Source organism: Rousettus aegyptiacus, unplaced genomic scaffold (assembly GCF_014176215.1).
Source record: "Rousettus aegyptiacus isolate mRouAeg1 unplaced genomic scaffold, mRouAeg1.p scaffold_m13_p_10, whole genome shotgun sequence".
Classification (NCBI taxonomy): Eukaryota; Metazoa; Chordata; class Mammalia; order Chiroptera; family Pteropodidae; genus Rousettus; species Rousettus aegyptiacus.
The window spans coordinates 38,375,610-38,403,279 of NW_023416285.1; the positions used below are offsets into that span (position 1 = coordinate 38,375,610).

Genomic DNA, 27,670 nt, shown 5'->3' on the forward strand with positions numbered 1-27,670 from the left:
AATTAGGCGATATTACTGAAATTTTATAGGAGAGTAGAGTGGCTCAGAGAAGCTCCAGTAGCTGAGATTCCATGGTTATACTTAATATCAAAAGGAAGTTCACACATTGCATGTTCGATGAATGACAATTTCTGAGTTGAGCTTAGTATCTGGTTCTCTAGAGAACAAAAGGTCATGAGGCATACTCTTTCTAGTCTTGATTCCAAGAGTTCATGGTCTTTTGAAGATCATGCATTTATAAAAATGTTGATATTTCAGTGAATTAGGTTACCTTTACAAAGGATGTTAATAAAGTAAAAAAAGTAGTATTCCTGGGCTAGGAGACTGCCTATCTGTCTAGTTTACAGGACTTTTCAGTTATAATTTTAATAGAACTATCTGAATGAATGTCAACAGTATATAAGAACCCACTGTTCTTTGCCCCTTTTCTTTCAGATAGAGTTAACTGGATGAAAATAGTCCTTCCTCCATTGCATTCCATCTTTAACTTTGAATAAATAAAGTCATAATAGGTAGTCTCTGAATCTCTTTCACCCTGGTCTTCATTTGACAACAGTCAGGAAAAGTTTTCACAATTCCCTAGGGTATATATCCTGCAAGTGCAATAAAGATAAATGATTGTATATATACTTCTATCTCAGCATTTTGCTTAAATTATTTGTGTGATCATTAAGCAACCTAAAATATTCTTACAGATAATTTAGAAGAGAAGCAGAAGAGGATACATGTCTTTGAAGTACTTTTTTGGATTCCAGTTCACCTTCCTTTTAAGAAGGAACACAAAGATTAGAGAATAAACTTGTCCTCATTGAGTAGTAGTCAACCTGGGCTTCCTTACTCCAACCAATGTTAATGACTAACTATCAGGGACTCAGAAAGTCAAGTCTTGAGGGCATCTCTATCAGTTAGGGTGCTTTCGAAAGTAAGTAAAGAGATACCCACCTTTACTTAATAAAGAGATGTTATCTCCTTGTAACGAGCTGGTTCTAGGCTCAGTTAATTCAGCAGCATAATAATATTATCAAAGACTCAGATACTTTCTATTTATTCTCACTCATCCTCAAAGGATTGGCATTAGTTCTCAGGGCTGACCCTTTACAATTGCAGAAGGCAAACAGATCCAAAAAGAATGTTCTCAGTCAACTGGATTTAATGGTGGGAAGAACAGTCTCTCCGCACAAGTATCATTCTCATCCAGTGTGTTTTCCTCTGATCCATTGGATTGGGTCATACAATTAAGCCCTTGCTAACTTCAAGGGAATATCAAGCATTTTTCAGATGGAAGGCTCTATATCAAAGAATGATGTCTCTGTGGGGGGGAAAAGGATCAATGAGGTCAAATCTGACATTGTAAGGTTGTGTGCATAACACTTAAGGACAATCTCACATGAATTTTCACACTTATAACTCATTACTTTAAACAACTTTCATCAGTAAGGCATTTACAAATAAGTAAATGCAAAATGCTACCCATTGTGCAAGGGTCTGAGAATGCAGCAGCAAACAAGATAGAAAAAAAGGATGCTTATACTCTTTAGTATGAAGGGCAGGTTTTTAAAAATATGATGATTGTATGGAAGAGAAATAGGTTCCAGGGAAACTCAGTCTAGTTTTTTTTTTTTTTTTTTTGATGAAGTTATGTTTAAGGTGAGATCTGAAGGATGAGTATGATTGTGTTGTGGGAAAAGAAAAACAAAACACACCTGGACTAAAGTAAAAAGGAACAGAAAGTTCAAGGACATAAAAGATATTTAGTATAGATAAAGTAAGAAACAAAAGGTACAGAATGACACTTGACAATGTTGTAAAATAACCCATATCATTTGTGCTTCTTAGATTTTATCTAAAAACCAAGGGGAGTGAACGGTTTTAGACTCTTTTAAGGATGAGAGTTTTTAGAAGGGATACACATAATATTTGCATAAAGCTGGAACACTGGGGAAATAAGGAAAGGGGAAGAGTTGTAAAAGAAGAAGTGAGGATACATATTAGAAGGCTATTACAGTATTAGAGAAAGGAGATAATAGTATTTTTAACTAGGCTGGTAGTAGAGGACCTATAAATCTTTTCCCTATCATAATCTTCCAATTGTCAGCGGTCTGTAAAATACAGATTCAACAAATTAACTTTTGTTAGACCTGAATCTTCTACTTCCTACAGTAGTAACTTTAAGCAGCTTATGTTCAAGATAATATAATTTGAGTTATACCATCAGGCAAAAATAGTACTTAAATTTTAGAGAGAACTACATGAAAATAGTCTAATAAATGTATTCAGTCACGAAGCAGTGAATTGTCTTCTTTTTTCCTCCAAGATATTAAACCAGAAGAATAAGAGAAAATTTAAAGGAAAGGAAACTATTACTAAAAGAAGGAGCTAACATTTATTTGCTTTTAATTGTGTATCATGCACTCTGAACAAATTATCTCATTTAACCCTTACGATAACCCTGATTTAGAATCTTGTATTTTGTAATTAAGGCATTGAAAAGCTAATGCTTTAAATGTGTAAATAATGTACTCAATCTTCCAGAACTATCCAGTAATAGTATTCAGTCTGTTTGGCTCCAATGTCTAGATATCTCAATATGATGCTATTTTGCCTCTTTCATAAAACATCTACAACATCCCAAGCATTTTTATATGTTTTGAGCATATTTAATTTAGTTAGTACAATAATCCTGCTGGATAGATATGTTAGATATTAATATTATACAAATAAAAATGAAACTCAGTTTTAAATAGATCTTCCAATGCCACACAGTTAAGTAAGTGATAGAGATAAGTAATGGGGTATTTACTTGAACCTACACATTCTGACATCAAAGCTATTCTGGTTCCAAATGATCCAAGATTAATAACAGAAATGGTGACAAATTACCAGGAGAAAACTGAGAGATAAGGAGTGCTGGCGGTGAGGTCTTAGGCCTAATAGGTTACGTGTAGAGGCATTTTAAAAGTTGTCTTTTATAGCAGAGGTTTACTGATTAATTAATTTGTTCATACATTTATTCAACAAACACTCTTTGAGTGACTACCATGTGCTGAACATTGGGAATAAACTGTCAGAAGAAATAAGCTTCCAGTTGAGAACTGAAGGAACTCAGTTAACTAAGGCCTACTGGCAGTGATGGGATGGATACAGAACAGGAAGAAATAGAAATGTATGGGGTACTTGGACACTTATAGAATTAAAAGAAAAACAAAAACATCTTTGCCATTTACTCAGTTGGCTGACCTTTCTCAAATTCCTTAATACCTTAGTATATTAGTTCCCTCATATGTAAAATGAGAGAAGTATTAATACTTAATTTATATAGTTGTTTTAAACATTAGAATGAGTGAAGACTAATGTATGTTAATATATTTAAATCATTTAGTACGAGTGCCTGACTTCCAAGCACTGGATAAATATTAGTTATTAAGCATTACATTAATGTTGGATATTATGATGAGTCATTTTTCCTAGTAGCATTAAAGCACATTACCAAGTTTATTCAATGTATAGCTAGCTCTTAATAGACACCATTAATTAGATCCACTAATTGCAGCAAGTCTTTTTCAAATAAGGTCTGTTCAAAACAAGGTCAATTTGAGCTCTGAAAAATTTCCTGAAGCTCTTGTTTAATTTTCTACTGTATTGGAGATAACACTAAGAAATCTACTTCTCTTGACATTTACATGAAAAAGTCTTCTGTTTAGAGACAAATTTCTCTTGTCTGATCTACTAGCTTTGTGAGAGAGAGAGAGAGACAGCGCTTTCCCAGTGTTAGAGAAATATTAGGGACTTCTAGCATAAAATGTATTTCCTTGATTTCAAGATAATTGAAGTAGAAATAAAAATGGAAATAGTTTTACTTCATATAATACACTATTTTTTATTGTCACATTAAAAATTTACTTTAAACACAAAATTTATTGTCAGTGGCACTTTTGACACTTTGGGATGCACTTTTCTAGCCTTATCTCCACATTTTACACATGAAGATACTGAATTAGATGTAGCTACTCTTTCAAGATGATACAGCTAGATAACGGAGGAACCTTACCAATAGCCCCTTCCATAATTGTTCACAGCACAGAACCAACTCATCGTCACATATAATGGCAACTGGCCTCCGCAGTTACAGCTGGTCCCAGATTGGGAGACATTTTACTCAGCACCTACCAGCTGAAGCTTGTTAACATCTGTTTGACAAAAGAAAATACTCTGCCCAGAATATCTAGCCTCTTATCCTCTAAAGAACTAAGGAGCACTACCGAAAAATGTATGAAGATAAATAATTTTGAATATTAATTTTATAAGTTAAAAGATACCTGCCTATTTATACTTAATCCATTACAATTATTCTGTATTAATTTTGAAAACTTCATATTTATAATGAATTTTCTAAGAGAGAAATCCATATGTGTGTCATTGTATTAATGAGCTGCAGAATGAAAACTGACATTTTTAAAACATCAAATTATAATGAATATAGAATAAATCTCCACCTTACACCATCAAAATATTTCCTTACTATTAATATCTGTAGTTCAGAAATTGTCTCTCCTTGTGCTACATTTAACAACCTTATCATTTTCACAGTAAAATTCTCTCCAGAACAATGTCTATGTTACCAACTATTTGGAATTGAACAGAATAATATTTCTTAGGTTGTTTCATCAGGCACCACACACATCTGGAGAAGAGTTAAAAAACAGTTATTATTATATTTGACATTTTGAACAGAAAATCTAGTCCTGGAGAGGAAAAATGCTGTTGTTTTTTTTTTTTATCACTTAATCTCAAGTACTCAATTCGTCATTCTCATATGATCTCTAAGAGAAAATGTGGAGTGGGTTCATTCAATTTTACTCTTCAAGGTGCTGAAGAGTTTATTATTATACAATAAATCATTTTTTCCTTTGTTAAATCAATTATAGGAGAACTCGAATGGAAAGGGGTCTTGTCAATATACAATCTAGGCAGAGTTTAGAAGCCACACATTTCATTTATAACATTGATCACCAATTTGTGATTTTGTGACTTAAATCAGAAAGTCTCCTTTGATTCTATAATAGTTGTCTATTTTTAATGCCGAAAATTACTCTTAAATACAGGTCTTATCAATAGACTTTTTGGAATAAGAGTAGGTGAGATTAATGAGTTTATTATAATTCATTAGAAAGTGGTATGTGGATGACTGCCTACTTTAATTAGTTTTATTACTGTAGGAAATTGTTTCATATGCCAGGCTCATCATCAAGCATGCCTGGAAAACATTAGAGAAATAATCAGACTTTATATGAGTTACCTTTCATTAGGCAATATGGCTAATGACACTTATAATGAACATGGAAGGTATTAAAAAGATGGACATGATAGCATCTAGCAAAAAGGAGTTTATCAAATCAACTATTTTTTTTTGTGAAGCAAAGTGCAGAGTTCAGTACTTCAAAATACTGTTGTGGCATCACGGAGTGCTAGACCCATAATTATGGCAAAAGGTTTAAGTATCTCAGGCAATCTCAATGCAAATTTTCTATGACTCATACATTATGAAAATATTAGCAGCTAGATCTTCTAACACAGTAATCCTTCAAACTATATTTCTTAACTAACACTACCTCCAAGGAATAATATACCTATAACTTTGATCAAAGAGAAAAATCAAGTCACAATTTGAAGAAAGCAAGAAAGCAAGTCCATATATAAAAAATATTTCAGATTAGAGGTAAACATACTCCATAGGAATTGATTGGGCTCTTTTGGTAAGTTCTCACTAATAAAAATATACTTTTAAAATATTCTTAATACTTTTTTTTAATCTTAGGTCAAAATTAACCTTACAATCATTTCATAATTAAGATTTTAACTTCATATAAATATTAGAAGTTAAACCCCATAGACTAACTAGACAATAAAGAAAAAATTACGTACCCTTATACTATCTCACTCCCAAGGCATTCATACTAATCACAATTTACCAAATTTATTTTACCATCTCTTGTTAAGTAGTGTTTGGGAAGCACAATTCTCACTTTACTAATCAGAAAATTAATGTTATTATATTTTTACATATATTGGGAGCATGTTGAAGTTTCTGACTACTCAATCTAACCTTTATTTTTATGAGTACATCCTTTCTATATTTGGAATTATTCCTCCAAATATATAAGCTATACATTCAAGACACTTTAATTTTCCCTTCGCAATTAGAGAAATATTGTAATTTCAGGTGAGGAACTGCAATTTCTGGCCTCTCTAATTTTTTTTTTCTTTTTAATGGAAATATTTTAATTACAAAGCACTACAGTTCAATAAGCTACATTGAGAAATAACAACAAAAAAACCAACAACTTTTTTCATTTAATATAGATGTCACCCAATCGGATAAAGTCTAACTTTAAAAATATTGGGAATGATGTGAAAAGGCATCTAGCTGTATTCTTTTATTCCTGAATAGTTTTACTAAAAACAACAAACAAACCTACCCTTCATTACTAACAATAACAGCCATAATAGAGCCTCCCAGTTCCAAAAGCCAATAATAATTTTAAGTGTCCTAAACAAAGTTGCTTGCTTAAGAGTTATCAGTAGCTTTCAAAACTGCATTGTTAATATTCTGATTTCCTAGCCTATGATATATTCATTCAGCACACAAGTCTGATATCTATTGCTTTTTGCTACAGGCAAAAGGCATCATAAAATTAAGGAGTGTGGATGCTTCAAATTAAGATAAGGGCAATTAATAATTTTAGAAATGATTGCCCATTTTATGTTCATTTTAAAGATACTATTTTTGGATTACATTTCATTTTGTTTGCAATGTGGATAATAGATTACGAGCATAAGAAGATATAAAAACTCGGAAAGAAAAATAACATTTTTCCTTCTGGGTCATAAAAGAAAAGTCTCTTCATAAGAAAAGACACTTAATAGATAAAATCATTTTTAACACAATAAGAAAAGCCTACACTGCCTTCAGAGGAAATCAATTTTAACAAACAAGTCACAGTAATTCTGCCAGGATGTTCTTGAGATAAGGGAATGATTTGAGGCTTCATTTTATCTGCTACACCACAACTCAAATGTTTAAAACTATTATAACTTAAGTTTGAACATGTAAACATTTTCAAGTATGAAAGCTATCTGGTGATTGACTGATTTGCCATTAAAGAGTTATAATTCATTGTCAATTTTTCAAATGACACTGAAATATCTGCATTTTGTTTCAGTGGAATTCTATCTATTAACATATATAAAACAATAAATAACTAATAAATAATGAGCATATATTTGGTAAATCTTCCGCACATTACCTGCCAAAAACGTCTTAACTTTAATAAAGAATAGTAATTAATATATAGTTTGCTGTATCTTTTCTCATTCTCACATTTTTTAATAAAACAACTGGAAACTTTATTACATATTAATTCAAAAACAAATTAATGAAAATAAAGGGGAGCAGAGTTTGCCACCCCAAAATATGCTTTTTGAGATATTGACTATTTTAAGCTGGTTATTTTTAAGGGAAAAAAAAAAAGATTCAGGAAAAACCTTTGATCTTCCCCTTAGCTGCCTAAACACAAGTTTAGATAGAAGGCCTTCTCCAGGTAGGGAGATATCATCACAGATAATTACAGTTTAACGAATTATGGTTTACATATAGTTTATGAACTAGTGTGTGATAGAGAGGAACCTAGCAAGACCCATTTGATGAAAGTCCTCTCTGTATCCCACTGTTAAAGATGGCCCAGCAAACATTTATTTACCAAACATTTACTTTTTCATCTCCATGTAAATTACCTTCCTGCTCTTTGAATTCCCAAACCACAATCCCGCTTCCCTCTTTTCTCCTTAGCTCCAGAATGATATATAAGCTTCAACTACCCAATGTGTCATTGGGTATCAGAGTTTTATGGTAACTTGCATGTACGCCTGTAATAAATTTTGGATATTTTCTCCTGTAAATCTGTCTCATGTAGATTTAATTATTAGCTTAGGCAGAAGAACTAAAAAAGGTGGGAGAAAAATTATTTTGTTTGTGACACCACAATAAATTGTCCTCAAAAAAAAAAAATCTTTGAATAACAATATTAGGAAAATCTTTAAGAAATAATAAAACATGTTTATAATTTGATATTTTATTAATGTCATATTGTTGGGAGCTGCGCCCTTGGTCTCTCAAGCCCTCAGGCTGTGAGAACCAAACCCATGATAAACAAGCCTTTCTGAGAACTGGCTGACCACCAAAGGTGCTGATAGTCTCCTGCTCTCCCCCCCACCTCGTACTTCCCCCTGTTCTTACCGCTCCTCACACCACCAGCTGAAGACCAATCATATTGCAACAGGTACCCTTTGCCTGCCCCCCTTTGTTCTTGCCGTATAAATATGTTTGTTATCCGAAAATAAAATTTGAGGCTTGATCAGAACACTGTCTTGCCTCCACTCTTTTCTCTCGTCCGTGTCACCCCTCTTTAGGTTGGTTTCTCCTCGGTTCTCCCACCAAATAACCGGTCCCGCGGGCGGGACAGGTGGCGCCCAACGTGGGGCCCGAGTGCAGAACCCTTACCCAGGCGGACTACGAAATAACAGAGGCTGCAGCTCGTTAAGGAGAAGTTTTTCAGAGAAGAAGTTTTTCAGGGAAGACTGCCTTTCACCGCTCATGGAAGGTCCTCGTCTTCGGCTCACCGGAGATCGCCGTCTTCGGTGAGTGTTCATCCGCCTTAGTTTAGTTTCGGCACGGACTGCTAGGATCATAAGTAACAAATTTTAAACGGAGAAAAGAGTTGAGCATAAACTCCCTCTGTCTTCTCTTGGTCCTCTTGTCTTTTCCTTTTTTTTTCAAAGGATTTGGGACTTTTCTCTCTAGCCCGCTTCTCGGCACAAGCCGTCCACCCCCGAGGTTAGAGGCTGCTTTTTCTGAGTTGGGAAAATACAGTGTGTCAGTCGACTTTAAGGCAGAAGTCGTCCACTCAGAGGGCATCCCGGTCGTAGACCTCTCCCTCCGCCCTGGAGAGAGCGGTAGGTCTGCGATTCGCCTCTTGAGAGCCGTGTTGGCGGATTATACCAACCGACTGCCCACGTCGAGACCTCTGGTATAATCCCTCCTCTGCCGCCTCTGTAAAAGAGCCTTGTCTATGCCCAAAGGCACAGCCGGCGGGACGTCCGTAGGCATCGCACCCCAGGGGGTCCGTGTTAGCGGATTGTACTAACCGGCTGCCCACGCGGGAGAGAAGTTAAGTTCCCTTCTCCTCCTTTTTGCCTTGATACCTATGTTCACTTCCTCAGTTCCTATCCCTCTTTCTTTTTAGATAAATAAAACAAAAAGATGGGACAAACCTTGTCCAGAGAAGCGCTATTCATAAAAGACTTAAAACGCTCATTCAAGGAACGAGGAATCCGAGTAAAAAAGAAGGATTTAGTCAAATTTTTTCTCTTCATTGATGAAGTCTGTCCCTGGTTCATTGTTAATGGACCTGAAATTCACCCTAAAAAATGGCAGAAAGTAGGTCGTGACTTAAACGATAAGCTCCACAGGGAGGGGCCCGATGCGGTCCCTGCCACCTCCGCGGAGGCTAAACAAAGAAAGTTTCCATCTGCACTCCTTGCCCAGACCACTAGCGCCGCACTCGGAGCCTGGAGGGCACTCCCCATTTCAGGGGCTGCTACTACTCCCCTGACCAAAATTACACAGGGCCCTCAAGAGGATTATAGTGAATTCGTCAGTAGACTCCTAGAGGCGGCGGAAAGAACCCTCGGGGGCGAAGCCTCTAATGACAGGCTCGTTAAACAATTGGCCTACGAAAATGCCAATGCCTCTTGCCGCGCGGTGCTGCGCGGAAAGACGCGAGATAAAACCCTTGATGAAATGTTGCGCATGTGCCGTGACGTTGACCCCTTCACCTCTAAAATGTCCCAAGCCATGCATCTGGCCATAGACCCCCTTGCCTCCAAGGTATCTCAGGCTGTTAATCTCGCGGCGGGAGTCAGCCTTAAAACTCTTTGGAAAGGACCCTGACACTATAACCCTCCCGTATAATACAGCTCAGGTACAATGGCTAATTCAAAACGATGATGACTGGGCGATTAGTTGCACTTCCTTCCAAGGAACAATTGATAATCATTATCCTGCTGACAGATTAATTCAGTTCTTACAGAAAACCCCCATTGTTTTTCCCCGGAGAACCAAAGCCACTCCCATTGCGGGAGCCACGCTCGTGTTTTCTGACGGCTCCTCTTCAGGCATAGCAGCCTTTAGTATTAATGGACAGGTTACCCGTATACAGACAGCCTTTCAATCTGCACAGCTTGTTGAACTAACAGCAATAATTACAGTCTTTGAACTCCTAAGCGAGGTTCCTTTCAATCTTTATACTGACAGCGCCTATGTAGCTGTCTCTGTACCCCTACTTGAAACGGTCCCCTACATACGTCCCTCCACAAATGCTTCCCCTTTGTTTTCCAAATTACAAAAACTAATCATTAATCGCAATGCTCCGTTTTTTATTGGACACATTCGCGCTCATTCAGGCTTACCTGGGCCTCTCACAGAGGGAAATAATATAGTAGACCAGGCCACCCAATTGATTGCTGCCGCCCAGGAAGACACCCCCTTTGTTGCTGCACAACGAGCTCACGCTCTACATCACCTCAACGCACATACCCTTCGCCTCAAATTTTCCATAACCAGAGAACAGGCCCGCCAGATTGTCCGTCAATGCAAGGGTTGTCTGACACTTTTACCTGAACCTCACCTGGGAATAAACCCCCGGGGAATAGTTCCTGGAGAACTCTGGCAAATGGATGTTACTCATCACCCTCCCTTTGGAAAACCTAAATATATCCATGTCTCTATAGACACCTATAGTGGATTCATTTATGCCACCCTCCAAACCGGGGAGGCCACCAAACATGTTATTCAACATGTCATAGCTCTTTTGGCCGTCATCCCCCAGCCAAAAGTTTTTAAAACTGATAATGGGCCAGGCTACACTAGCGCCTCCTTCCGACAATTCTGCGCGCAGCTCGGAATAAAACACATCACGGGTATTCCCTATAACCCCCAAGGACAGGGCATTGTTGAGAGAGCTCATCAAACGCTAAAAAATATGCTCTTTAAAATACAGTCCGGAAATACTGCCCTTTATAACACAAAAGCCAGCCCTAAAACCCTAATAAATCATGCCCTATTTGTCCTTAACTTCCTAACCTTAGACGCCTGCGGCAAAACAGCTGGTGATCGTCTCTGGCACCCGGCCACCGCTTCTGATTATACACAAGCACTTTGGAAAGATCCCCTCACCAATAAATGGCAGGGCCCTGACCCTGTCCTTATCTGGGGAAAGGGACACGCTTGCATCTATGATAATCAGGCTCAAAACGCCCGGTGGTTACCTGACCGGCTACTAAAACTTTATAATCCGCCCAGGGATCCACAGCCCTGAGACCTCGCTTCCCCTCTGTTCTCTTACAGATAACCGCCTCGTCCTCCGGAGATGCATTGCAGAGGATAGTCTCCAGCCCCTCTCCTCCTCACGGGAATTTTGCTCTTCCTCCTGTTTCTCGTCCTCCTCTGCACTGACTCTAATATTCCCCTTACCCACAGATTAGGATTGCTGTTCTTTACACTTTTCTTCTTAGGAGCGTGTACTCTTTGCACCTGCATATAATAATGTACCTACTCCTGCTTTGCGGACTTTTTGCCTCCGTCCATACTCATCAAATATTTAATTACACATGGCAAATCATTAACGAGGCGGGCGATGTTGCCCTTTCTACGTCCTCTTTGGCGGCCACCACACCTTGGAATTCACTCACCCCAGACCTTTGTCGCCTAGCTGCAGGGGCGTCCCAAGGTTGGGGACTGCCAGACACTTGCCTCCCCCTCTCCCTACGGGGACGACATAAGGGACAGAGAAATGTCTACCTTCACCTTTGATAGACCAAGGGAAGGTATGGGCATCGAGATGGGTGCAGATGCAAAGCTACTGCAAGGGAAGACCCACTAAAGGGTCCCCTCTGTCCTTCCCTGAGAACATACCTGGTTTGCATAGAGGTTGGTATCCAAATCACAATCTAAAACCGGCTCTGCCTCTCCTCCCCAAAAGATACCAAGAGCCAACAATAGATGGGCGTATATAGCCCACGGGAGGAACCAGGTCAATGTTCCCCCACTCGGTTAAGGCCCACCTTTCTAAAATAGAAAGGGAGGAGATGTTGGGAGCTGCGCCCTTGGTCTCTCAAGCCCTCAGGCTGTGAGAACCAAACCCATGATAAACAAGCCTTTCTGAGAACTGGCTGACCACCAAAGGTGCTGATAGTCTCCTGCTCTCCCCCCCACCTCGTACTTCCCCCTGTTCTTACCGCTCCTCACACCACCAGCTGAAGACCAATCATATTGCAACAGGTACCCTTTGCCTGCCCCCCTTTGTTCTTGCCGTATAAATATGTTTGTTATCCGAAAATAAAATTTGAGGCTTGATCAGAATACTGTCTTGCCTCCACTCTTTTCTCTCGTCCGTGTTACCCCTCTTTTCTTTAGGTTGGGTTCTCCTCGGTTCTCCCACCAAATAACCGGTCCCGCGGGCGGGACATCATATAGTTTTTTATAGAATTCTTTCTTTCATTTTTTTTTGTAATTACAAAAGTGCTACCAGCTTTTTGTCTTTAAGGCCATATATTCTCAGAGAGAAAATTTACTGTACAACTACTGCTAATAAATAGGACTGTATAATTTTTTGCCTTAGTTTGACAGCACCTGGAATTTAGACCAAGACTGAAACTTGGGGGTCCATATATATATAGGCAAAATTTATACCAATTATATGTTTTAGCTCTTGCTAACTGCTAGTGGTAACGACACCTAAGAATCACTCTATAGGACCAATTTAAGTCAAATAATGTAGAAATAGTAACTAAACTAGAGAATACATTAAAGAAAACTGTGTATAAAAAGAAAAACAAGTATTATTTACTGGAGGTTCAAGTGAAACCCAAATTCTTACACCAATATCAGGATCCATGAAACTGGCACAAAATTGAAAATCTTCAAATTAACTAAACCACTTCACGCAATATGACCCAACACAACATACTTGGAAGTTGTTTATATTCAAAATAGTACCTCACTTTTTATTAAAATGTCAATTTTGTTCCATTTCTCTATTTCTTAGTTCCTGACATTTTCTAAATATAATCACTTTATTTGATAAAAAGGTAGCGCTATATATCTCTAGTTAGCTCCACAGAGGTATAGTGCTACTCTCAATTGGGAGGAAAAAAGAATAGAATGTATGAAAAATAGATATTGATTTCACCAATTTAAGATGAAATTGTAAGGTGGTATAAATGGGTCAATGAAATATTTTCATTAAGCACACCCATTTCTGCATAAAAATTTGGCCTCTCAATTTTATTTAAAAAAAAAATAGATGACTATCAAAGCACTAGTAGGAAAAAGAATACTTATTATGTATAACAAATAATGAAAATATATTTTATTCCTTTAATATTTGGATGATAAATTTAGTAAATCAAACTAATAAGCTTAGAATAGCATTTTTTAATAAATCAACAAAACTATCTTTAGAAATTAAAAGTATTTCATGCTTTATTTCTAATGAAGAGATTCTATCTTAAAGATAAAACAAGATAAAATAGTTATAGATTGAATGTTGTACCCCCACCCCCAAGTTATATGCTAAAGCCTTAACAACAGATGTGATGGCATTTGGGATGGAGCCTTTGGGAAATAATTAGGTTTAGATAAGGTCATGAGGGTAGGGCCCTCAACAATGCATTTACAAAAGAGGAAGAGAGCAGAGAACTACCTCCCCACCCCCACTGCCATGTAAGGACACAATGAGAATTCTGTTTGCAAGCCAGAAAGGCCCTAACAGGGAACCAGATTTCTTGGCACCCTGAATATGAAGCACCCCCATCCCCATCGTCCAGTATTTGTTGTTTAAGTCACCCAGTCTATGGAACCAGCTATAGCCAGGCTGAGCTAAGACAAAAATCAACTCGGTAGATTAGGATAATTACTATAAATATTAGCAGTATGTCAGCACTTTAAAATTATAGCTATATAAAATGTTGAATAACTAATAATGCATCAAAAATTCTATAACTATATTTACAATAGCAAAAACAGTCCCATAAAAAAAAAAAAAACAATAACAACAATATTATGTACTTTCAGGATAATCAATCATAAGATTCTAAATGAATTTAAAACAATAAATAAATTCATGCTTCTAGTATATTTTTGAAACAAATAAAAAACATCAAAACTGCTATTTTCTTAACTTAAGTGAAGATTTCATTTTTATTATTGTACAAATGACATGTTCGATTAAGGCTTTTAGTAAACTATTGAGCAAGAAATTTTATATAACTCCTAGAGTTTTAACTATGCTGATAACTCATTTTTTTTTTGTCATTTGCATGTAGTTGTGCTTTTGTGAGTGTGTACGTGTGTGAAAGAGAAATAGCTTGTGGGAGAGAAAGAAAAGTGAAGCGATTAGAGACAGACAGACAGACACACACAGACAGAGACAGAGACAGAGAGAAGGAGAGTCCAAGTGCATGTGGAGCCAGTGGAAAAGACTTGGAGGACAAGGGCAGTAGAGGAGGGGAGAAAGAGAGAGAAAAAGAAACATAATGATTGCTATAGTGAGTAAATTGAACACACTCATTAAAAGATAACAAATAATAGTTACTATAAGAACTGTAACTTGCTTTCAGCCTTTTTCTAACATTTGAAGATAATATTAAGATATTGTAAAACCTTATTTAATAACATATGTTATTCTGATGCTGATGTTAATGATCCATGATCCAGTCTACAAATGGTAATCCTATATGTCCCAATTTTTCTTTTTTAATTGCAACTTTTTAACCTTCCACTCACGTATTTAGTAGAAAATATTTGAGTGCTGTATTATCTGTAGCTATTTAACAAACTAATTGGAGCAAATATTTACTCTCTCACACAGTTTCTGTGGGCCATAAATGTGAGTGAGGCTTAGCTAGGTGTTGTGGCTTATGTGTGTGTTGTGGCTTAGGGTCTTTTGAGATTGTATTAAACCAGGGCTGCAATCTTCTTAGCTATAAATCAACAGACTAAAGCATCCATGGGGCTTCCTCATGACATGAAAATCTTCCCCAGGGCAAGTGATCCAAGGGAGAATTAGAGAGAGTGTCTAGGGAAGGTAGCCAAGATGTGAATGATCTAAGATATATAATTTTGCAAAAATTATATTTTCTCAGTAATCCAATTAATAACACAAAAACATTCACACACACATACACACACACAAAATAGACTTTTGCATTCACTAAGCTAAGACAATAACTTGGTTTAGTTTAGCACCAGCGAACTGGAATTCAATCGATTTACAAGATAAAGAGGTCATCGATAATTATTTTCGAAGCAGAACTGTTTAAATCTATGGCATTACTTAGTTTATAAAATAAATGGTAAATCTAAAGCTCATATACAATTATGTTATTCTTGTATTAAAAAAAAAGTGTTTGTTTTATCTTCATTTGCATTTTGCCTTTTTTAAAATTCTGAATGGTTGTGCTATGCATTGCTAAATTCTTATCAGATTAGTTTATCATACCTTAAAGAAAAAAACTAGCAATACAGAAATGGAGAAAAATAAATGCGTTGTATCATACATTTTAAATGTCCTCCTATGGAATCACTCCAGAAGGTTCTATTGCGCAAATATAGGGATGTTAAGATAATGACTATCATATGCATTTTCCAAATTTGAGTGATGCACAGATCATCTGTGAGGTAGCTGGGCATCATTCTCTAGTCAGATAAATGGCATTCAACTTGCTCAGCAGTGCAATCACATTTGACAGGTAATTCATCTTAAGTTGAACAGAGTGCTAAGGTAGTGATGAATTGCTCTGGCTCTCCTAAACTACAGAGTATAGATCTTATATGAGCTCTAGTGCACAGAACTTAAGGGTTCTTAGATCTCATAAATGTTTTATATCTTTACACTGTCCGCAATTCTGTACCAATGGAAAGAAAATAAAGTTACTGTCAGAATTTGTGAACACAGACAAAGAATCCAGAAAAAATTGTCACACTCCCTTAAGAAAAAAAAAAAAAAAAATAGATAGATAGATATACAGATAGATGGACAGACAGATCTCTGTGTATAAAATTAAATGTTAATACTAGGTAGCATTTATTACTTAATGACAAGGTCATTTTGATAATAATTTACTTCATTTTTTATATACAAGTTATTGCATATAATACATTAAAATAAAATAGAGCATTCAGATATTTTACATCTCTCTAGCTAGTTGTAAGTAATGTTATTTAATATGCACAGTCCTGAAAATCTGAGTTGTAAATAAAAATTCTGCATGAAGAATATTTTACATGAACTGAGGAAATAATGAGAACAAAACTTACAACTAGTTATTTTCATAAATAGAGTACCCAGCTACATTAAAAAGAAGAAACTACTATGTTCAAATATAGGTAGGCAGGTTAATTGAGATTGTTGAAATTCTTGTTTAGATTTTTGGCATACTACAAGTTCCAAATTTCTAACAATTTATGGTCTAAAAGATCCTGTCTGATTAGTTTATTGAAATTCAATAGATAGATCCCCTTTTCTTCCTCTAGTGACTTCAGTGATCCCGCCTACCCCTTTGGCTTCAAATACCATCCTTCACAGAAACCCATACAGGTAACAGTCATGAACCACTTACATGGTTTCAAATGGGCCATATTCACCTCCATCCTTCCATAATCTTTCTTGCTACTCAGATAGGCCTTCACTTATTCTAGCACAATCTGATTTGTTCTTAAAAATTCAACACATATGATACCCTTTCGGGGAAATCTGGATTCCTTTGGTCTGAATGAGATGCCCCATTTTTGTATTTACTTAAAAATCGATTTCAACCATGAAAGATCTAGCCTATAATTGTAGTTCCTCTGTTTCCTGCTCCACTCTTCACTAGACTTCAGTTTCCTAGAGGAAAGAAATCATGGTATCATTGATTGATATTGCAGCCCTGACTACAGTGGAGTAACTGACAGAGAGTAAACATAAAAATAATAAAGAAGTAAATAAATAGTTGTGTGAGTGGGAGAAGCAGAAAGAAAGAATGATTCTCCTTAAAATCTCTGCATCCAAGATCCTAATAAAGAAGAGTACACAACAATCCTAAACATATCTTCAGGCATACTTCTTAACTGCCAAAATTCTGGAGTGAGCTTTGAGTAAAGATCTGTATGTCACATGTTCATAGGTCAAGAAATGTTTAAAAGAAAGTAATATTAGGATATCTTTTAAGGAGGCAAAAAAGAAATTTATCTCTCACACTGTTTAAAATCTGCACATGCATGCGTTACTAATAAGTGTGTTGGGATTTTATGCAGTGATTTGGAATCCTTTAAGGAGACCAAAGACTATTTAAGAAGCTATTTTGTTAAAAATACATTTCCCAAAAGCTTTGTATTGGTTGTTAAATAATAAGCCCATTCAGGTTTGACATCAGGATACCTCTAAGAACATAGGAGAGAGTTAATTAAGTGAGTGACTTGTTAGCTAAGAATTATGTTCCTGATTGGAAAGAAACTTGGACAGAGGTATATTACAGAGACTGTTGCAGACACGCTGGGTTACCACAAGGTTTTCTTCACTTTTTATTTGGGAAAAGAAAAACAGCATAGGCTACCAAAGGATAATGAAATAAAAATTATTTTGCATTTATAAAATGATTGATCAGTTTATTAGGTAGTGAGCAATGTGTACTAGTTAACACTATGATGTCATCATTAAAATATTTGGAAGTGGCACAAGTCAGCAGAAAAGAGCAAAAATTGCTACTAATCTCCAAGTTATAAGTGATTTTTAGAAAATCACAGGTTAAGAATTTTCAACTAATTCTCTAGTTGAGAAAATTAAAGTTTCCAAAATTGACATTATTTAAATAAAATTTTCTTCATCATTCTTTTAGATGGTTGAATAATAAGTTAGTTGCACAAGTTAACATAAGAATTAATATTTTTACATTTTTATACTTTTATTTTAATGAGTACTTCAATTCTTACAGAGAAAACTTTATGGCCTTGATTCTCTGCTTTTCTTTCTGTTTAAATAAGGCTTGTCATTATGCTCCATGCAGCCCACACCTCAGGCACCACTATCATTAGGTGACAACTGATGTTTCTGTACACATAAGATACCTACAAAAAATTAAAATTAATCAGTTTTCAATTTGTTCCATAAATACCGCTTTATTAGTCATGACAATGTTTATACTTAAAGACCAAGTTTTGATTCTTTTCTATAGCAGATGAACAGCTAATTGGATTATAGTTCTATTTGCATTCTATTGGTTAAAGTTAATCTTGTTAAAAACAAAGACATGCACATTATTTAGAGACATTATTGTTCAAGCCTATCTTCATTGATTATTATAATCTACTCAGAAGGTCAGACTTCATGCAAGTCCTAGAAGTATGATGGGTTCTCTTAAAACAAACAATGGGAGGTATATTACAAAAGAATGTGATCTGGTGAGCCATGATAACTAACTTACAAAATACTGAAATTTCTGTTTTTTCCTCATATATTTTCTCTCTTTCTCTCATTCTAAGCAAGGGCCTAGGTTTAGTTTAAAGGCAAGACCATATGAAATACAAGTTCTTTATAAAATCTTATGACTTTATAAAATCCTTAATATCTTGAAAGGATAATACTGAAGATATTGAAAGGAACAGGTAAATGAGAAAACATTTAAGCAATATCTAGGAAGTGAGGAGAGAGTCTTACAGTTGATAAAAGAGAGATATATTGGTCTCATGAGCAGAGGAGACTTAGGTTTTGTTGCTGGCATCATTTGGGGAGATGGCAAAGATGGCTGGGAAGCACTATCTTGTTCACTCTTGACTTATAAGGCTACATGTTAGGCAGAGGAGTTTCTAATCTCTCCCAAGGTTCCTGTTCTCAAGCCAAACATAAAATGGGCAACGCCATGAGACATAAATGGTGGACTGGGACAAGGCATGCCATATGATGCCTTGTGAACTAATTGGCAATAACTAGATGGGGCTTTCCAGTGGCCACAGAATTTGTAAAATTTTAGGACATCTGCAAAACTCTGAGGATGGGACAATCCATGAACAAATTTAGTTATGTCTCCTACTGTCACTAACAGATGAATATTCAACCTAAATAACATTAAAACAATTGTAATATTGTTCTTGAGAGTATTTGTTTACGTCACTGGATCCCATAAATCAAGAGTAGCTGCAACAAAGCATGAGGAACTGATAGCTCTGATCCCAGGGATTCCCAGCTGTATAAATTAATATTCCACTGCTTTGCCTCTCATTACTCTTTGGTCTGCCATAATTTAAAGTATCCAATAACTGACCCTAAGCCCCAATAAAAGTAACAATGTAACTTAGGGAACCTACTGCTGAGAAAGGAATTGCAAGGGAAATGACCATAAACTGTAGCTTTTCATCAAAATAAAGCTGTTAGAGGAGCAGATAAGAATTTGAAAAACGACAAAATTTAAGGAAGCTGAAGCTCAGTTACAGTCTTTCTAGAATTAAATAAAAATACCATGACCAAAAAACTTAAGTAAGACAATAGAAAAAGAAGATATTCTCTTCGGAAGCCTGATTTAGTGACTGAAATATAAAGCAACGGAAAAAAATCAAAGCCTGGAAAAAAACAAAAATGAAGAGATGAAAATCATAAGAAAAAAGATAGGAGATATGGAAAATAAATTTAGAAGATATAACTTGGAAATATTAGAATTTTCAGATTGAGGAAAAGGTATAGATGGAAGAGAGAGAGTAATCATGTAATAATTTTAAAAAACAACAACAACAAAACAAAACAAAACAAAACAAAACAACAACAACAACAACAAAGTAAAAAGTTCCTGAGCTGAAGAATGACTCACATCTACAGACTGAAAGAACTCCCTGAGTTCTAGGTAGGGTTGAGACAAAGAAGATGCATAACCCACTTTCATTTAACCTTTCTTACATGCCCTCCTTATTTTCAAATGCATAAAAGAAACTGCAAACTGTCATTCTGGGAGGCATATTTCTCAGTCTTCTGAGATCTTGCTTCCAGGAGTATCCTCTGTCTGGCTCAAACAAACTCAAATTCCCTACTGATGACTAAAAGCTATATTTCCCCATTTCTTTTATGTACTTATTTATTTAAAAAAAAAAAAAACTTATGAAGTACCTATTAAATTCCAAAGCAGTGTGATCAAATGCGTATACAAAGTTGAATAAGATAAAATCGCTAGTATCATTGACTTTATAGTATTATTGTATAGACAGTGATTGTATAAGATAGAGTGAAAGCACAATTAGATGACTGCTATCAAAGGTGAAATCATAAGGTGCTATACAAGTGTGAAGTCAAGAATCTAACTATAGTCAGTAACAATGGCAGTATCTACCACTTATTCACCATCTACCATGTGACTAAAAACTGCATTAGGGGCTTTACATGTGTCATTTTAATTTAATTTACAGAGCCTTATAAATTATATAAATTATGTATTATTTGTCATTTCATATATTTAGGTTCGCCCAGCTAATTTTTTCCTTTGAGTGTCAGCTTAAATACCACTTTTTTTCAAGCCCTTCTGATTCTAAAAATAGATTATATATCCTTTGCTCTTCACTCCTGTAGTTCTCTGTCCCTCACTGCTATCACACTTTAAATATTTGTTTACTGTTTGTACTTACCAAAAAACAGAAAGCTTCATGAGGACAGAGACTTTGTCTGCCTTATTTAGTTTTATAACTTCAGGCATAGAACTCATTCATTAGTGAGTGAATACATAAACAAATATATGTACAAGCCCCTAACAAGAAAGAGAGCAAGGATTCAATCTATATTTATTTCTAAAACTTGTTTTTTTTAATCACTAGAATTTCTGTTTCTTAATGGAATAGAACATTTCTACTTGTTTAAACTAAATATTTTTCATAAACTGAAAGTCTTCTGGCATTTCACTAGTTGGATATTATTAATAAATTGTCAACAAATCAAATAGTTGTTTGATGTCTTAAATAAATTAGGAAAAATATTATCAAGTTTACTTTTTGTCATTTTTCAAATATGAATAGAAAACTTTTAATTTTATAACTATGATAATAAATGCTGTAAAAGACCCAAGTGACATGATAAAAATTCAAATAACTGAAGAAGAGTGCACTTTTTATATGATAGAGAAATAGAAATGAGCTCATATCTGCCCTTACTAGATGTTAATGGCAAGATGTTATTAACAGTAGCATTAATTCAAACATTAAAAAAGAATAAAATTATGTGCAGTCAGCATTTATATTATAAGTGAGCATAGTATCTTAACTTTAGTGTATTCTAAAAATAATTTACTGGTTGAAATTATAGTCACTTTTTAACCTAAAATGGCATTATTACTTCATTTACTCATTTATTCATTATATATCCTGCATGTCTTATTTTAAATAGCCAATAATTATTGCTTAAAAGGCTACTTTTACTTGGCACATTTCCTCATAGTAAAACTAAAAAAAATCCATATTTATAAAGTTTCTTAGTAGAATACTTATACTGTATCTATAATCTGTTACAGAATTTAAACAAAAATTTTAAAGCAAATTTGTATTATGATATTTAAGTAGTTATATACAGCTATTTTAACCATATAGGTATACCTTTGTGAAATTAATAAATTTGCTCTTGATCTATTCATTATTGCTTTCTTACTAACACACACTTGTGATGTATACGTGGCAGCAGTAGTGGAGAGAGTGCTGAAAAGAATTAAAGCTATTCTGTGTATACAGAAACAGCTTTTCTGGAAACATGTACATATACACACACATTTAATACATGTATATGTATCTAAATATATTTAATACATCTATATTTCTAAATATATATATTCTACATATATACAGCATTTCTAAATGTGTATATTTACCTTTAGAAAAATAAATTTAATAGGTTTAAAAATGAATGTGCATATCTCATAGTTGCACTTTACCAAGTTGTTTCAGACATTTATGAATTAAGGTCTTTTGCTTGACTTAAATTGAAAGGTAGTATCTAGACAGATTAAGAAAAAAACAATTGCAACTTATGACCATATGATCAAGTTTATAGGAAAATTTTAATTATTTTGTATAATTAGATTATATCAGCAGTATTTTCAGTATATGAAAATACTCATCAAAGAGCTTTTAAATTGTGGCACATGCTTATCTCTGTCCTTGAGGAATATAGCGTATCTCATGGCTCTCTCTCACAGAAAAGGTTATGCATACACAGCACAACCTCAGAGAACTTGCCACTCCCATAGCTATCTCGAGAAGTTTCTTACTTATAGGTTTTGTTTTATCAAATCAGGTGATTCTGTGATGCTAGCCCTAGCCACAACTGAATAATGGGCAAGTGGGAGCAGTTTGGCTCTGAAGATTTCTTGGCAGAATCTTAACAGGAAACTACTAATGAGGGCATTAACCTAAGGATTTTATACCAGAATGTAACTTGCCAATCAATACAAATTTCTCTCAATAAGTTTAAATAGGAAGCTATCCCAAATGTATGTGGGAGAATAAACATGAGATATTCGGTAGCACAGAAGGATACAGACATTAGTGAATAGAAGACATGACATGGAGGAATTATATGGCAACAGAAGCCAACCAAAGCGGAAGTTACCAACTAGAAACAAAAGAAAATTGAGGTAAGCTACTAATCAGTTTGGATGGGTTTTTTGTTTGTTTGTTTGTTTTTCTTTTTTTTTCTTTTAAAGAACTAATTAATAAATATTTATCAGTACACCACTAGTTTTGGCTATTTTGCTTTTGAGGCTAGTTCCTTCTCCCCTTAATTTCCTGTTTTATTTACAAACAAAATAAACTCATGTTTATTGAGATGGCTTGAGTTTTTTTCTATTCCCCAAGATTTTGAAAAACTAGATGTAATTTTCTAGTTATCCTTTCTATTCAGTGAGATTTACTGAAAGTCTGTTATGGATTATGCATTCTAGATAATGCATTATATGCAACTGATTCTGATATAAATAAGACATCACATTTACCATCAGATCATTTACAGTATAATGGAGAAATAGGTAAGTAGTCATTCCTATTAGCTGTCATAGATACCATGATTAAGCTTGTTTTGAGGGGTGCAGAGAATTAGCCCAAAAGAAAGATACTGTCTCCTACTTGGGAGGAAGTATTGGTGTCCAGAAATATTGCTAAGAGAATTTGCTAATAAATTTTTGACTTTAAGGATGACTAAGCTTTGGTCATACAGATGATAAGAGGAGGCATAAGTTGTTCCAACAGAGCAGATAAAAAAAAAAATTAAGAGAAAAGGAATTAGAGGGAGGATGTTAAATGGTACTAAGATCTCATGACAAAAAGGCAAAAATTCAGATACAATAGTCTGGAATATCAAGTTCCCTTTCCCAACAAAGAGTTTGTCCACCTTGAACATCACCATGAGACTACTGAACTACATCTCTTTTCATTATTTTAGTCAACCTATTATAGTATTTTTGTGTTATTTTCTTATTCAACACACTATTTTTAATCTCTAAGAGAACACAGTCTGCATCTACATTTGAGCACCTTTACAGGATCTGGCACACTATATTTGGAAAACATCTTAAAAATCACATTTAGTTTATCATTGATGAGGTTTGGGACATGCTATCCCCCAAATATGGCATCTTGGCATATTAAATATTCTAAGTTGAAGGAATTTGAAAATGGCAGGTACAGAAGGACTTTCTAACCTTCCTTTAAAGCAGGTAATAAAACCCCCTGTGAGAGGCGCCCTTCCTATACCTGGAGGAAAGAATACTTATCTCTGAAGATCAAGACACAGAGAAGGACACTGAACAAACAGGCTTTGCTTTGTTTCCCCCAGTTTACTACACTTTGTCCTATTGCAGCTTTCCATGACTTGTCACTCTTCATCAAGCCTAGCATAAAAACAGTGTTAACCTGTTTCTGTGTCTTCATTTCCTAATGAAAGCTCCTATGTCATGTAAAACTTATATTAAATAATTTTGTATGTTTTTTTTTCTCATTAATCTGTCACAGGGATTCTAGTCAAGAACTTAGATAGAGAAAAATGGTATTTGTCATCCCCTAAAGCATTATTTTAAAGTTAAAATTGTTTTATAAATAGTAAAATTATACATGAGGTGCACAGTAGATTTCATATTGTTAAATGGGGAAAATTTAGATACAATAGTCTGAAATATCATTAAGTTCCCTTTCTCAACAGTTCATCTTCCTTAACCATCACTGAGAGACATCTGAACTTCTTTCATTTCACTTAGTGAACCTATCTAATAGGTATCTAATTTAGAGGTGCTATCTAAATTGTATTTATGAAAGTCAATCCATTTGGATTTTAGAAAAATTATCCCATCACTTATCAGTGTATTTAAATATTTGGGTTTATGGTAATAATTTATTTTTCCTTAATATAAAGTTTTAAGTTTTTAATTCTACAATTAATATTTCAAATTACTAAGCAATTTCCCCAATAGCATATCAAAGATAAAAAGCACCATATATTTTTTTTTCATTTTATATTCTATTATTTTGACTACAAAAATGTAATTCAGGTTTTTTTTTTTTTTTCTCTTGATGGGTGAAAAAGGGGTTATCATACAGCTCAGTAGTCTTTTTTCCTGTTTTGAGTTTTCCCTACTTTCCATTTTATACCACATTTAAATCTGGAAAGAAATATCAAGATTTCAAGAGAAAAATTCCATAGCCCTTGCAGTGCTCTCCCTGGCTCAGCTCACCACAGGTAAAACTGAAGGAGAAGTGAAACACCTAGTCTCTTGCCTTTGTACCTAAGAGTTCCCCTTGCAGCTAGTTCCCTAATTAATATCTTGATGTGAATTCTTTGCCCACTTTTAATGTGGCACTTTTCTGCTCCCTTGCTTCCATGGATCAAGTGTCCAGGATTTTGGAACATTTTGGAACATTTTGGATTTTAGAACTGGAGCTTTATTACCTCTTACACAATCCCACTTTAAAAGTGAAACAAAATAATAGCAAACCATGATAAAGCTTTTAATAAAGGAAATAATTTTATTATTATTATTTTTTTTAGAGGGGGAAAAAGGTTACCCTCTAGTTACTTAAAGTTTTTATCTGGGTTTAATCTCAGTCTTCATAAATTTATTTTTAGTTTAAGTAATATATTCATATCAGTGGGAAATATATATATAAATGTTCTCTGTGTTTCTTATTTCATCATTTTAACTTATTCTGCTATACTTTCAAAAAGTACTTAATGAAACTTAAGAATTACTTTCATTCAGTAAGTACTTAATATAAATCTAAAACATGTAAGAAACTCTGCTAAGTGTCTCAGGGGATATTAAATACATATTTTGTCCTCTTGCAGTTCAAAATCTGACATACGGGCTGAGAACATAATTTTCACATCTTTTCAATTTTTGTAAAAAAAATTATTAAACAATTCATGTGTCTACATCATAACTACCTCAAAATTTTAAATAGGGGTTATTTGGCACATGACACAAATTCGACAGTAATACCTGGACATAATACATAATGCCATAAAAGAAATCTACAGATTACTCAGAAACATAGATACTGATCAAGACCATACTAACTAACTTAAATTACAAACCTTAAATTGATTATTTTGAGGCACGTTGTTCTTCAGGAATCATCCCTGAAAATGTAGAAAAGTTGCTTGCATTTCTGTGTATAGGTGTTCAATATAAAAACAAATGTTAAGTTAATGAAATCATTGCAGACTTATACAATGACACATAAGTGTTGTGTGGTGTTTCCAGAGAGTGTATTTGTCATTTGGAGAGAAAGTAAACAAATTTTTGTTAAGTATTTTGATATATATTTTAAAAGCTTGTTTTTTAAGTAAAATAGAAACATATTGAGTAAAATAGTAAATATGTTTTAGAAATATAAGTTTATAATTTACCCAAAGGAATAAGTATTGTTAGATTCCACTCCCCCACCCCTAGTGTTTATCTTCATTAAAGTAACTGATAGTCTTTTTGTTTATAAATTACTTTAGGGTTCAAGATTTTGTTTATCTTATTTAATACAAATCACAGTCAACAGTATTTGCATTGCTAATAGTTCTCTTTCAAAGTCTGTTGCTACCTCAGTTGAGTTTTCTTTCTAATTTAAATAGGCAATTTGTCCATTTATGTGAGAATACAGTACTAACAAAATATGTTCATTTTTCTTGTTTTTAAAATATCTGCACAAGTGCTGGCAATACAAGAGACAGGCTTCTCCAGCTTTTTAACATCTGCCAGAATAAGGTGCTAATAAAATCAAGCTAAGAGGTTTGAGTCATTTGAATTCAAATTAAACAAGTATTTACTGACTATTACGTAAAATGCAGTGCTAGATGGGATGGTAAATTACAGAGAGATCACAATAATGTGATATACAGAGTGTATAAGAAAGTAATAGAAAAATAAGCATATGCCAATAACTATAACAGTAGAATAAGTTCTATAAGTAACTTGGAGATGCATTTGAAACCAACTGTTATTTGCCCACCAATATCCCTTCCTTCTTCTTCCTACTAACACAACTCCAACATTATTTAGGATAGCAATGCACCTAATTAAAAGATTACATTTTTCCAGCTTTCCTTGCAGTGAGGTTTGGCCAATGACACATAAGTGTTGTGTGGTGTTTCCAGAATGGCTCCTCATGTGACGTCAACTCAACTAGCAAGTATGTCTGTTTTTCCCCTCCCCCACATTCTCATTACTATCTGAACACTGCTGCACAGATGAGAACTCCAATAGACTATGAGGTGGCCTTTAATGCAGAAACTGGAGATGAGAGAAGCAGAATAGAGTGATAATAGGAGTCGAGATCTCAGATAACTTCCAGGAACAGCCCTGCTTACACCTTTGAGCTGCTACTGAGAGACCTATTTTATATGTGTGAATAAGTAAAATATGGTTTAAGCTACTTCTGTTATACGGTTTCTGTGTGTGTGTTTGTTCTGCTCTTGCAGCTAATACAATTTCAAACTAAAACAAGGTACTAAGGTTTCAAGTCAGAAAAGAATTAGATGAAGTTAAGAGAAAGACAAGGCATACAAAGAAGAGCGTTCAATATCCTCTCCAAAATGTATTACATCAAAAAAAGAAACAAAACACTTAACTTTCTTTTTTTTTTCTGGACTACAGGTTGTATCTTGAACTATACACAATTGTCTGGCTAATTTGATGTCACCTGTATTAACTGGATGAAGACAGGAACAAGATTAGAGTACATTTTACGACCACTCGAAGGATGTTCTGACTAGATAGGAGGGTATTTTATTATGATTTCTATTAATTTAAACAATGAAAATAAATTATTACCTCTCTGCATATCATACCCACATATATATACACTTAGGTACATGAGCTGTTACATACATAGAAACATATATGTTAAAAACATATATGTTAACAATATGTTTTTCATTTAACAAATATTTATTAAATATGTATTCTGTGCCAGTGGTTGTTGCATGAGCTGCAGAATAAGTCCCTGCTCATGTTAAGCTTCTATTCTACTGAGCAAAACAGATTTTCAATACACACATACTATATCATATCAGGT

General features: G+C 34.6%; 1 protein-coding gene across 7 annotated transcripts in view; it reads right to left on the bottom strand.

Annotated features, from left to right (window-relative positions):
* The window catches only part of CCSER1 (coiled-coil serine rich protein 1), a 1,108,427-nt gene that overhangs the window by 599,986 nt on the left and 480,771 nt on the right, over nt 1–27,670 (bottom strand). The gene's annotated exons all lie outside the window — the stretch shown is intronic.